The sequence below is a fragment of the Molossus molossus genome, unplaced genomic scaffold, assembly GCF_014108415.1.
Source record: "Molossus molossus isolate mMolMol1 unplaced genomic scaffold, mMolMol1.p scaffold_m16_p_10, whole genome shotgun sequence".
NCBI classification, from domain to species: Eukaryota; Metazoa; Chordata; class Mammalia; order Chiroptera; family Molossidae; genus Molossus; species Molossus molossus.
In genome coordinates, this window is record NW_023425345.1 from 74,686,041 (window position 1) to 74,698,371 (window position 12,331).

Consider the following 12,331-nt stretch of genomic DNA (forward strand, 5'->3'; position numbering starts at 1 on the left):
GCAGCCACTCGATGTGTACCTTTCACATCGATGTTTCTCTCTCTCTCTCTCTCTCTCTCTCTCTCTCTCTCTCTCCCCCTCTCACTCTACCTGAACAAAAAAATGGAAAAAATGTCCTCAGGGAGGATAAAAAAAAAAAAAGAAACGTCAGTGAGAGAGAACGTCAATTGGCCGAATCCTGCATGCCCTCCACTGGGGATTTAGCCCACAACCTGGACATGTGCCCTGACCAGGAATCGAACCGGCAACCTCTTGGTGCATGGGTTGATGCTCAACCACTGAGCCACACCAGCTGGGCCCTACTTAAATCTTTTAATGTGTCTGCATCAAATTCCCTTGCATGGTCATACGGCTTTACATAAGACTACTGCCTATGTTCACTTTTTTTCCCTCACAAAACACAGTCCCTCACCCTGGCCAGTTTGGCTCAGCAGTTAGAACATCGGACTGAGGACCAGAGAGTCCCAGGTTCAGTTCCCACTAAGGGCACATACCTTGGTTGCAGTTTGTCCCCGGCCCCGGTTGGGATCCTGTAGGAGGCAACCAGTCAATGTGGCTTTCTCACATCGATGTTTCTCTTTCTCTTCCTCCCTCTCCCTCCCACTCTGTCTGAAGATTAATGCAAAAAAAAAAAAAAAAATTGTGTCCTTGGATGAGGATAAAAAAAAAAAAACAATCCCTCTTTCAAAGGTGTACAGTCTAGTGAGGAGATAGATGAGTAGATGAGAATATTGGCAGCCACAATAGGGTGCACTAAGTGCCATGATTGAAGTGATTGCAGGATGCTCAGTAAGCAAAGGAGAAGCCTCAGGTTTCTTGCATATGAGGGAATGTTGGAGAGAGACTTCCCAGAAGCCATAGCAAAAGTGGTTAAGCAGCCCAGCCAGTGTGGTTCAGTGGTTGAGTATCAACCCATGCACCAAGAGGTTGCCGGTTCAATTCCCTGTCGGGGCACATGCCCAGGTTGTGGGCCCAATCCCCAGTGAGGGGCATACAGGAGGCGGCCAATCGATGTTTCAATCTCTCCCTCTCCCTTCCTCTCTCTAAAAATCAATAAAGAAAAATTTTTTTTTAAAAGTGGTTAAGCCCTGGCCGGTTTGGCTCAGCGATTAGAGTGTCGGCCCGTGGACCAGAGAGACCCGTGTTTAGTTCCCACTAAGGGCACATACCTTGGTTGCAGTTTGTCCCTACCCCAGTTGGGGATGTGTGGGTGGCAACCAGTCAATGTGTCTCTCTCACATCAATGTTTCTCTCTTCCTCCCTCTTTCTCTCCCGCTCTATCTAAAGATAAATGCAAAAATGTCCTCAGGTGAGGATAAAAGAAATAAAATAGAAATTAAAATGATTTTTTAAAAAGTGGTTAAGCCTGCTGAAGATCTCAGCTAGAGTCTTCCCCAATACACATACTCTTGAGTTATCTCATCTAGGCTTGTGGAGTCTCCTGTCACCTATTGGAGGACTCAAAAACTCCACCCCATACTTCTTTCCTAAGTTCCAGATCTGTATACCCAATAGCCTTTTGGACATTTCTACCTGGATTTCCCCCAATCACCTCAATCTTTTTTTTTGTAATCCTCATCTGAAGATATGCTTATTGATTTTATTTTATTTTATTATTTTTATTTTTAATCCTCACCCAAGGACATTTTTTTTTTTCATTTATCTTCAGATAGAGCAGAAGGGAGAGGGAGGAAGAGAGAGAAAGAGAAACATCGATGTGAGAGAGACACATCAACTGGTTGTCACCCGCACAACCCCAACCAGGGCTGGGGACAAACCGCAACCAAGGTACGCGCCCTTAGCAGGAATCAAACCTGGGACTCTCTGGTCCATGGGTTGTCGCTCTAATGTTGAGCCAAACCGGCTAGGGCTGCTTTTTGATTTTAGACAGAAGGGAGGGGAGAGAGAGAGAGAGAGAGAGAGAGAGAGAGAGAGAGAGAGAGAGAGAGAGAGAGAGAGAGAGGAGAAAGAACATCGATTGGTTCCTTTCTATACACGCCCCGACCGGGGATCAAACCCACAACCTAGGTATGTTAGCCCTGACAGGGAATCAAAACCGCAACATTCCTGTATGTGGGACAGTGCTCCAACCAACTGAGTCGCATAGGCCAGGGTGTCACCTCAATCTCAATATGTATGAAGCTAACTTTGTCTTTCTGCATAAACTTCCTCTTCCTAGATTTCCTGACTCCATGAACTAGGACCCATAACCAGCCAGTTTCCTAGGCCAGAAACCTGGAAGTCCATGACCTTTGTCTCCCTTTCATATATCTGATTGTCACTGAATCTCTAGTACATTATTTCTTCTCTGGAGTACTTAATTGACCTTCTAACTGGTCTCCAATTCTCCTCAGTGCTGTCAAGAGAACAATTAAAAAGGCAGCTACCTATCTCATGTTAGATTATAAATTCTTAAGAATATGGATTAAATCCTTTGTTCTCTGTGCCCCAGGGCCCAAGTATTCCCAATAGTACAGAGTAAATGTTCATTGTTTTTGTTTTTTTTAATCCTCACTCAAGGATATTTTTTCATTTGTCTTCAGATAGAGTGGGAGGGAGGGGGAGAGAGACAGAAACATCGATGTGAGAGAGACACACTGGTTGCCTCTGGCAAGACCCTGACCAGGGCTGGGAACAAACCACAACCGAGGTACATGCCCTTGGCTGGAGTCAAACCCAAGACTCTTTGGTCCACAGGCCGTTGCTCTAATGGCTGAGCCAAACTGGCCAGGGATGTTCATTGTTTTTGAATGAGTAAATGAAGGAGTAGTATAAAGGGGGAAGAGTTTTGTGACCCCATTCTTGGCATGCAGTGGCTCACTCCCTCCACCAGGGGTCAGCCTGGTCCAGCCTTCTGGCTTAATCTCTGAGAAGAGAGGTTTCTATTTCTTTTAAGCCTAAGAGCAAAGGGGTAGAGGAGGAATTTCCTTCAGAATCTTCCTGTCAGTACTTTGTGCATTTTGCTAATAATGAGAGGAAGGTTTTAGGATTATATTTCTGTAGGTTTCTATCCTGGTGGTGAAAGCTGAAGCAAATAGTTTCTTACCTGTCATCTGCATTACTTCACTTTTACAGATGGACTATCCATCTGATAAACTCACCTTCATCATTCAGATGACTTACCTGCCTCATTGCTAATGAACAACTAATTAATTGTTAACATTTCCATGTATAATAATTTGGAAGTGATAGTATTTTACTTGACAGAAAAGGCATTTAAGGTATAGGGAGGGGATAGTTTAAGCTCTAAACACTGGATTGTGAAACAGAATGTCACGTTTGAGGAACCACAGAAGCACAATATTGCCAGAGTCTCCTGCCGGGGAGATACGGAGAGCAATTGGAAAAGTTGAAGCTGGATTATGAAGAGTTTTCTATGCCGTGATAAGAATCCTTTTTTCCCGAAAGCAGCCAGAGGTGACTCTGGAAAATGGTTTGCTATTCACTTGACCCAGAAAACCCCACAAAATCATGCAAATCAAGAGATTCAAATCTTCATGTTCACTGAAGAACACTCATGAAAGTGCCCAGGCCATGAAGGGTGTGCATATCTGAAAAGCCACCAAGTATCTAAAGTATGTCACTTTACAAAAGCAATGTGTACTGTTCTATTGTTCCATGGTACTGTTGGTAGGGGTGCCCAGGCCAAACAGTAGAACTGTACATAGGGTTAGTGGCCCAAAAAGAGTGCTGCAAAAAAACCCAAAAAAACAGCCCAGCTGGTGTGGTTCAGTGGTTGAGCATCGACCCACACACCAAAAGGTCGCCAGTTCAATTCCTGGTCAGGGCACATGCCCAGGTTGTGGGCCAAATCCAAAGTGGAGGGCATGCAGGCCGGGCGGCCAATCAATGTTCTCTCTCATCGATGTTTCTATCTCTCCCTCTCCCTTCCTCTATCTCTAGAATCAATAAAGTAAAAAAAAAGAAGAAGAAGGCTGCATTTTTGCTGCACATGTTTGAAAATATAGAGAGCAATGCTTAACTTAGGGTTTAGATGTAGATTCTCCGGTCATTGAGCCCATCCAGGTGAACGAAGCTCCCAAGATGTGGCACAGAAATGACAGAGCTCATGAGCAGATTAATTCATACATGAGCTCTACCTGCCACATGGAAATGATCCTTACTGAAAAAGAACTGTTTGTTTCTAAACCAGAAGAGGAAATTTCACAGAAGAAAAAATATCCCAGAAGAAACTGAAGGAACAAAAACTTACGACCTGAGAGTATATTCAACATAAAATAAATACTAGTACCCAGCTGGTGTGGCTCAGTGGTTGAGCGTCGACCCATGCAACAAGAGGTCGCCGGTTCAATTCTAGGTCAGGGCGCATGCCCAGGTTGTGGGCCTGATTGATCCCTAGTGGGGGGCATGCAGGAGGCAGCCAGTCGATGTTCTCTCTCATTGATGTTTCTCTCTCTCTCTCTCTCTCTCTCTCTCTCTCTCAAATCAATAAAGAATTAAGAAGTACAAATTGGTTGCTAGACTGACAAACCTCAAAGGGAAGGGGGTTGGCGGTTGGGAAGAAATAAACCAAAGAACTTACATGAATAACCAATAGACACAGACAACAATGTGGGAAAAGGCAGGAGGGGGGCAGGAGTGGGGTCAATGGGGGAAAAATGAGAAACATCTGTAATACATTCAACAATAAAGATAAAAAATAAAATGTAAGCACCATGAAAAAAATCAATAAAGAAAAATAAATAAATAAAATAAATACTACTAAAAAAAATATTTCAGGCATTTAGGAGCTATTGAAGGGAATCCAGGAAAATGACAAATTACTTTTATAAAGATAAAGCTGGCAACAACATGGAGAATTAAATGGAGGGAATGTGATTAAAAACAGGGTCTGAGTCCACTAGAGTTCTCAAATGAGACATGGTGTGGGTTCAGCTATTTAAGAAGTAGAATTGATGGAGCTTTAGTGACTGGTTACATGGGAGAGAGAGGATGGGGGAAGGAAAGTTCATTGATAGGTTTCTGATTTAATGAGGAGATACAGAAGGAAAAGCATGTTTGGGGGGGGGGGATAATTAGTTGAGTTTTGAACAGGCTGGATTTGAAGTGTCTATGGGACACCCAGGGGAAAATGTTCTGTAGGTATATGGATATAAATTTCAAGGGAGAGGTGGACATAGGTGAAGTCATGCAAGTAGAGAGTGTAAACTAAAGAAGTGGGGGAAAACTGAAGGTGCGATCTTAAGGAATACCAGTACCTGCGATAACACATATAAAGTGCTTAGAATAGGACCTGATCATAGTCAGCATTGGTCTGCCTGGCTTGGAGTTGTAGGAAAGGAAGGGGTGAAGGAACAAGAACAGGATGGGACAGTTTATTTTTACTCTGTTTCTTGGATTATCCCATTTCTAACATGTGAGGACCCTGGCCTGATCCAAGTGCTAATTGCAGTCCTTAATTATGGGTGGGAGAGGGATGATGTACTCAGAGCTTGGTGATTGTTCTGGACTTTGCCAGGAGTCAGCAGTCAGCAAAGTATAACCAGAGAAAGAGAGAGAAGGGGGGCCCCAGGAGCTAGCCAAAGAGGCTGCTGGCTGGCTTGTGCTATGTTGGGGCCTTTATCCTACTGTAACTGTCCACACAATGGATCTGGGTTACATGCTGACCTGGCATTCTGAGAATGGGGCTGGGATAGAAATTGCACATGGTGGAAACAGAGATGGATTGTCACTCAGCCCTTCAGAACCATAGCTCTTTTCAACCACATTGTGATTGCTAAAGAGGATGCTTAATACTTGGTAATCATAAATTATGTTCATATCTGATTAATTCATGAATCTGTACATTCAGATTAGGGCAACTAATTTAACATGCATATTGCTTGGGCATATCTCATTTGATCCTCATACAATCCTATAAGATCTGCAAGGTAGATATATATTTTTTTGTTGTTGTTACTCCTCATCTGAGGATATTTTCCCCTCCGGTGAGGAGGGGAAATTTTAAATACATTGTATGGAGGGAAGGAGAGAGAGAGAAACATCAATGTGAGACACATTGATTGGTTGCTTCCCAGATCCGGGGATCGAACCTGCAGCCCAGGTATGTGCCCTTGACCGGAATCGAATCCACAACACTTCAGTCCACGGGCCGACGCTGAGCCAAACCAGCCAGGACTGCAAAGTAGATATTTCTATGAAACTCAAACCTGGGTTATTCTTTAGGTCCTGATGATATAGGTTGGACAGTAGTTGCTTCAGAAAGGTGGTGAATTAGTCCTGGACAACTTCAGAGGTGGCTATAGTAATCATGTGGGACCCACTGTGGAGAAATGAAGCAAGACAAATATCTCTGCCCGGAGATTCCCTGAGCTTTCTAGACTCACTTGCTCCCTAGTAGTATGGATCATGCTCCCTATGGCACCTCTCTGGGACTGAGAAATAGGGCCTTGTTTGTCAAAGGGGGAAGGAAACTTTGTATCACTAGCCCCAGGTATATAAAGAGGTTGAAAAACTGATCATTACTAATCAAAAGATAATTCAATCAAGTGTAGAGATAGATGAGACCCCAGAAAAATTACTACTATAAGCCATGAGACTTAAAATAACTTCTTAACTACTCCAAGTTTGTTATTTTACAAATCCTTTTTCTCCATTTTCATAGTCCCTACTGGAAAAAACGTCAACAATGTCTATATGCTTACTTAAGGCTAGAAGAGAGAAAAGTGGAGAATCTGGAATGAAACATTTTTGCAAACCCTGAAAGGAAGCCCAAATCCAAGAATATAGTAGAGTGATAGCCCAAAAAATGTGAATGAACTAGCCAGAAAAGAAGACCAAGATGAACTGGGGTGTGTCCTGGATAACCCCAGGAGTATTGACCCCAGGAATCCCCTGCATTCCCAGGCAATTCCTCAAAGACACTTTCCTCTGCAGATTCCAATGGCCCAGTTGTCAGTTTAACATTGGTACCTTCTCACTGATGTACTCTGTTTCTGGTGAGGGGTGGGGATGTATTTACCTTCCCTTCCCTAGAATTCTTCTCATCTTCCGGATCCTCCCTTGAGCTTTCCTGTTTACCTCTCTGGCTCCTGAGACCCAGATTCATAAAGATGATTAGGAAGTGGAAGGATGAGTCTCTGTCTTCCCTGTGAGTGTCTCTGGTTGACAGAGCCATTGTAAGCTTCTGCCCCTCACTGAGTGAGGTCCAAGAGCTAAAGAGGAAGCAAGAGCTTGGTAGAGAGAGAAGGGCCAAGGCTGGAGAGAGTAGAGGGCTAGATGTGAGAATGGTGTGAGTCCAGATGCCTAAGGCTCCCTTGGGTAGGGCACCGACTGGGAACAATGGTGGCAGGTTGGGGATGATGTGCCTCTCTGTTGGCTGAAGGAAGGAGACAGAGGTGTTCCCTGATCACAGGAGTGGAGCTGTCATCTCTCTGGCTGCCTCTTTCTCCTGGGAAGACACCTGAAACACTTGGTCCTCATCTCTCAACTCCACTCACTTAGACCTAAAAAGCAGCCTCCAAACTGGAGTGGGACACCTAACAGAGACTCTGGAAAAATGGTGATCTGGGAGATGAGATTCCCGCGGAGAAGAGAAACCACCATCTTTTTCTATAGGCTTCATCCTTCTATTGAAAGCAAGACCTTTCCTCTTCTCCGCTGTTAAATCCCAGTCCACCAAGTGGGGGCTTATTCTCTGACCACTCCCTTATTCTGTCCTTCAGTTCTTTCCTCTCACATCAAGTGCTTTGGGGGCATAGGTGCCAAATGAAGAGGATGAGGCCTGATTGGGAGAATTCAGTAAGAGGGAGGAGAGCAGAAAGAGGGTGAGAAGGACAGGGGTGGGAAACCAGTGGGGAGAGTGGAGCAGACACTGCCACCCAGACAGCCTGATCTTGCCTTCCCTTCCCCTTTCTCTCCCCAGTACCTGCAGAGCCAGTGGCTTTGGAGAAAAGTGCTAGCCGAAAGCCTGGACACACACCCTGGCTGGTCTGGCTCAGTGGTTAGAGTGTAGGCCTGTGGACCAAAGAGTCACAGGCTTGATTCTGGTCAAGGGTACATATCTCGGTTGCGGCTCAGTCCCCAGCCCTGGTCAGAGTTGTGCGCGAAGCAACCAGTCGATGTGTCCCTCTCACAATGATGTTTCTCTCTCTCCCCCCTCCCTCCCACTCTATCTGAAGATAAATAGAAAAATATCCTTGAGTGAGGATTCAAAACAAAACAAAACAAAAAGCCTGGACACCCTCATTTTGTAGGGAATGTTCTTAGGGCCTCATGCTCCATACCAGGCATAGTCCCTCACCCCCTGACTGGAAAGCTGGTGGTGGTCAGCCTGGAACAGGTTTTTTATGAGGTCAATGGGGCCCAGATAGATCCAGTCCTAACTCTGGCACTGCCGTGCCCGCTGGCTTGACCCTCTCCAAGGGTGTCCTATATCTTGGACCAGAGCACAGCAGCTATCCTGGCCTTGGTCCTCTTCTACCTGGCACTGCCCCAGGTGGCTGCAGCCCCCTACCTGAGTAGGGTGACACTAGATAGGTAATGAGGTAGATGGCTAATAAGACTTTAAGGAAGGAACAAAAAGGGGTGCACCCTGCTCTGTGCACACTTTCATTAAGTCACCTTCAATATGATGTAAATAGAACAATGATGTTGGCTCAGCAACTCAGAAATTTGGGTGACTTGCTGAAGACCCTTTGCTTAAAGCTCCTTTGGCTGATAGATCATAGGGCCTGAGAGCAGTGGGAGAATGTATGTGTCCTCTCACCCCTTGTCCTAGCATCTCTAGTCTCCTCTAAGTGAGCAAGAGGAGTCATAATAGGGCCAGGCTCTGGGCATGGAGTTTCTCACCACTCTCGTGCTGGTACTCACCATGTTTGCTGTGGCTCTTCCACAGCGTGGGGTGGGGGCTGGGGAGCCAAGCAGCCTGGTGGTGGGTCTCTCAGTGACTGCTGGAGTGCCGGCGTGGGTAAGAACCCTATCCATACTAAGCAGGGGGAAGGTTGAATTCTATGCTTCAAGCAAGACACAAGGGGTTTTTTTGTTTATTTTTTTTAAGAGGCCAGGCTATTAGAACACATTGAGTATGCTAGTTATATCTAAATCATTTCTAGTTTGCAAGTTTGGCATTCCACTAAGTGGAGAGACTGGTGTGAAAGGAAATGGGCTGGCATTCAGTTCTCCAGGGGGAGGTTTGATAAGGAATAAAGGAGAGAGGTTGGAAGCATCAAATAAAGAAATCTAGCCCTGCCCTGGCCGGTTTGGCTCAGCAGTTAGAGCATCGGCCTGTGGTCCCGAGAGACCCGGGTTTGGTTCCCACTAAGGGCATGTACCTCGGTTGCAGTTTGTCCCTGGCCTTGGCTGGGTTGTGCAGGTGGTGGCCACTCGATGTGGCCCTTTCACGTCGATGTTTCTCTCTCTCTCTCTCTCTCTTCCTCTCTCTCCCTTCCACTCAATCTGAACAAAAAAATGGAAAAATGTCCTCAGGTGAGGATTAAAAATATATATATATCTAGTCCTGGCCAGTTTGGCTAAGCTGTTAGAGCGTTGGCCTGCGGACCAGAGAGGCCTGGGTTCAGTTCCCTCTAAGGGCTCATACTTTAGTTGCAGTTTGTCCCCAGCCCGGGTTGGGATTGTGTTGGTGGCAACCACTTGATGTGTCTCTCTCACATTGATGTTTCTCTCTCTCTCTTCCTTCCTCTTTCCCTTCAGCTCTATCTGAAGATTAATGCAAAAATGTCCTCGGGTAAGGATAAAAAAAAAAAAAGAAAAAGAAATCTAACCATTTTATTCAGTGTCTATGAGGGAACCAAATTAGCTGCCCTTTCCCTCTGTCTCTTATTATAAAAGGCTATAGGGTTGGTGGTTAGGGATAATCCAATCCCTTCCTGGAAATAAAGTCCTCATCAAATGGCTCCTGTTTATTAAGTGCTTTATTCTGTGTCAGGCACTACACTAGGCCTTTGCCTACATTATCTTTTTTTTTTTAATCCTCACCCGAGGACATTTTTTTCCGTTTTTTTTGTTCAGATAGAGTGGGAGGGAGAGAGAGGAAGAGAAAGAGAGAGAGAAACATCAATGTGAAAGGGACACATTGAGTGGCCGCCACCCGCACAACTAACCAGGGCTGGGGACAAACTGCAACCAAGGTACATGCCCTTAGCAGAAACCGAACCTGGGTCTCTCGGGACCGCAGGCCGACACTCTAACCACTGAGCCAAATCGGCCAGGGCTACATTATCTTTTTTAATCCTCACCCAAGGATATTTTTTTCATTTATTTTCAGATAGAATGGGAGGGAGGGAGAAAGAGAGAAACATTGGTGTGAGAGAGACACACCAATTGGCTGCCTCCTGCATGACCCCAACCAGGCCTGGGACTGAACTGCAACTGAGGTACGTGCCTTTGATTGGAATGGAACTTGAGACTCTTTGGTCCATGGGCCTACGTTCCAACTTCTGAGCCAAACTGGCCAGGGCTCTTTTCTTTTTTTTTTTTTTTAATCCTCACCCAAGGATATGTTTTTTTGTTTTTGTTTTTATCCTCACGCGAGGACATTTTTGCATTTATCTTCAGATAGAGTGGGAGGGAGAGAGAAAGGAAGAGAGAGAGAGAAACATCGATATGAGAGAAACACATTGACTGGTTGCCACCCACTCAACCCCAACCAGGGCCAGGGACAAATTGCAACCGAGGTATGTGCCCTTAGCAGGAACCGAACCCGGGTCTCTCTGGTCCACTAGCCGACACTCTAACCGCTGAGCCAAATCGGCCAGGGCCAAGGATATGTTTTTATTGATTTTTAGAGAGAGAGGAGGGGTGGGGAGAGAAACATTGACATGAGTGAAACATTGATTGGTTGCCTCCTGCATGTGCCTTAGCCAGGGATCGAGCCTGCAATCTTTTGGTGTACGAGATGGTACTCCAACCAACTCAGCCACCCAGCCAGGGCTTCCTACATTATCTTACTTGATGAGGCTCAGAGAGCTTACATTACTTAATCCAACAAATGTATCAAGCATGGGGATTGTAGTGGTGAACAAATCAGATCCATTTCTGCCCTCCTGGAGTTTATATTTAGTAGGAATAACTTCCCCACCTAGAAAGTGGTAAAACCAAGATTTTTGTTGTTGCTGCTGTTCTTAACAGATTTCAAGTGTACAGAATAGTTCTTTGTTTATGACATCTCCTTGTTGGCCTATATATGACTCCCGCTTTTCTTTAAATAATACTGATTATCATTATTAACCATCAACCCACAAAAAAAACTAGAACTTTAACAGTCACTTACAGAAATCTACGCATAGCCCTGGCCGGTTTGGCTCAGCGGTTAGAGCGTTGACCTGCGGTCCAAAGAGACCTGGGTTCGGCTCCCACTAAGGGCACGTACCTCGGTTGCAGTTTGTCCCCGGCCCTGGTCGGCCCTGCGGGTGGCAGCCACTCGATGTGTCCCTTTCACGTCGATGTTTCTCTCTCTCTCTCTTCCTCTCTCTCCCTCCCATTCTGTCTGAACAAAAAAATGGGAAAAAATAAATAAATAAAAATAGAACAGAAATCTACGCATAGACACATAAATATCCCACTCCATCCCCTTACTTCCCCTAACCCAAGGCAAACACTATCCTGAATCCTGTATTCATCAGCTTTTGTTTTATATTTTTGTGTAGTCTCATCTCGTCTATACTATTCTGAAAGCATATTTTCATTTTAGATGTTTCTTTTTAACTTTGTAAAAGTATTATCATGCATTATTTTTTTCTTGATATTTTATTGCTAAGATTCATCCCAGTTATTGAGTGTCACTGAGGTGGTTCACTCATTTTGACTGCTGAATAATTTTCCATTGCGTGAAAATACCACTGTTTATTCATCTATTCTCTTGTCAATGGGCATTTGGGTTACTTCAAGTTTTTGCTATTGTGAATAGACATGCTAAAAACATTCCTGTGCATGTCTCCTGGTGAAAGTATGGAAAAGTTTCTCTTGGGTATATAAGTGAGAAGTGAAAGCCTGGGTAAGAAAGTATGTGTTTATTTATCTCTACAAGATGGTGCTGTACTGTAGTCCAAAGTGAATATCCCAATTTACCCTCTCGCCAGCAGTCATAACTAGTTTTGTCCCTTTGTATCCTCATTCATATCTGAACCAAAGTATCTGTTGCTGAAGTCTCTACTCCTTTTTTTTTCTTTATTGATTTTAGAGAGAGAGGGAGGGAGAGGGAGAGATTGAAACATTGATGAGAGAGACCATCAATTGGCCGCCTCCTGCATGCCTTCCACTGGGGATTTGGCCCACAACCTGGGCATATGCCCTGACCAGGAATCGAACCAGTGACCTCTTGGTACATGGGCCAAGGCTCAAGCCACACCAG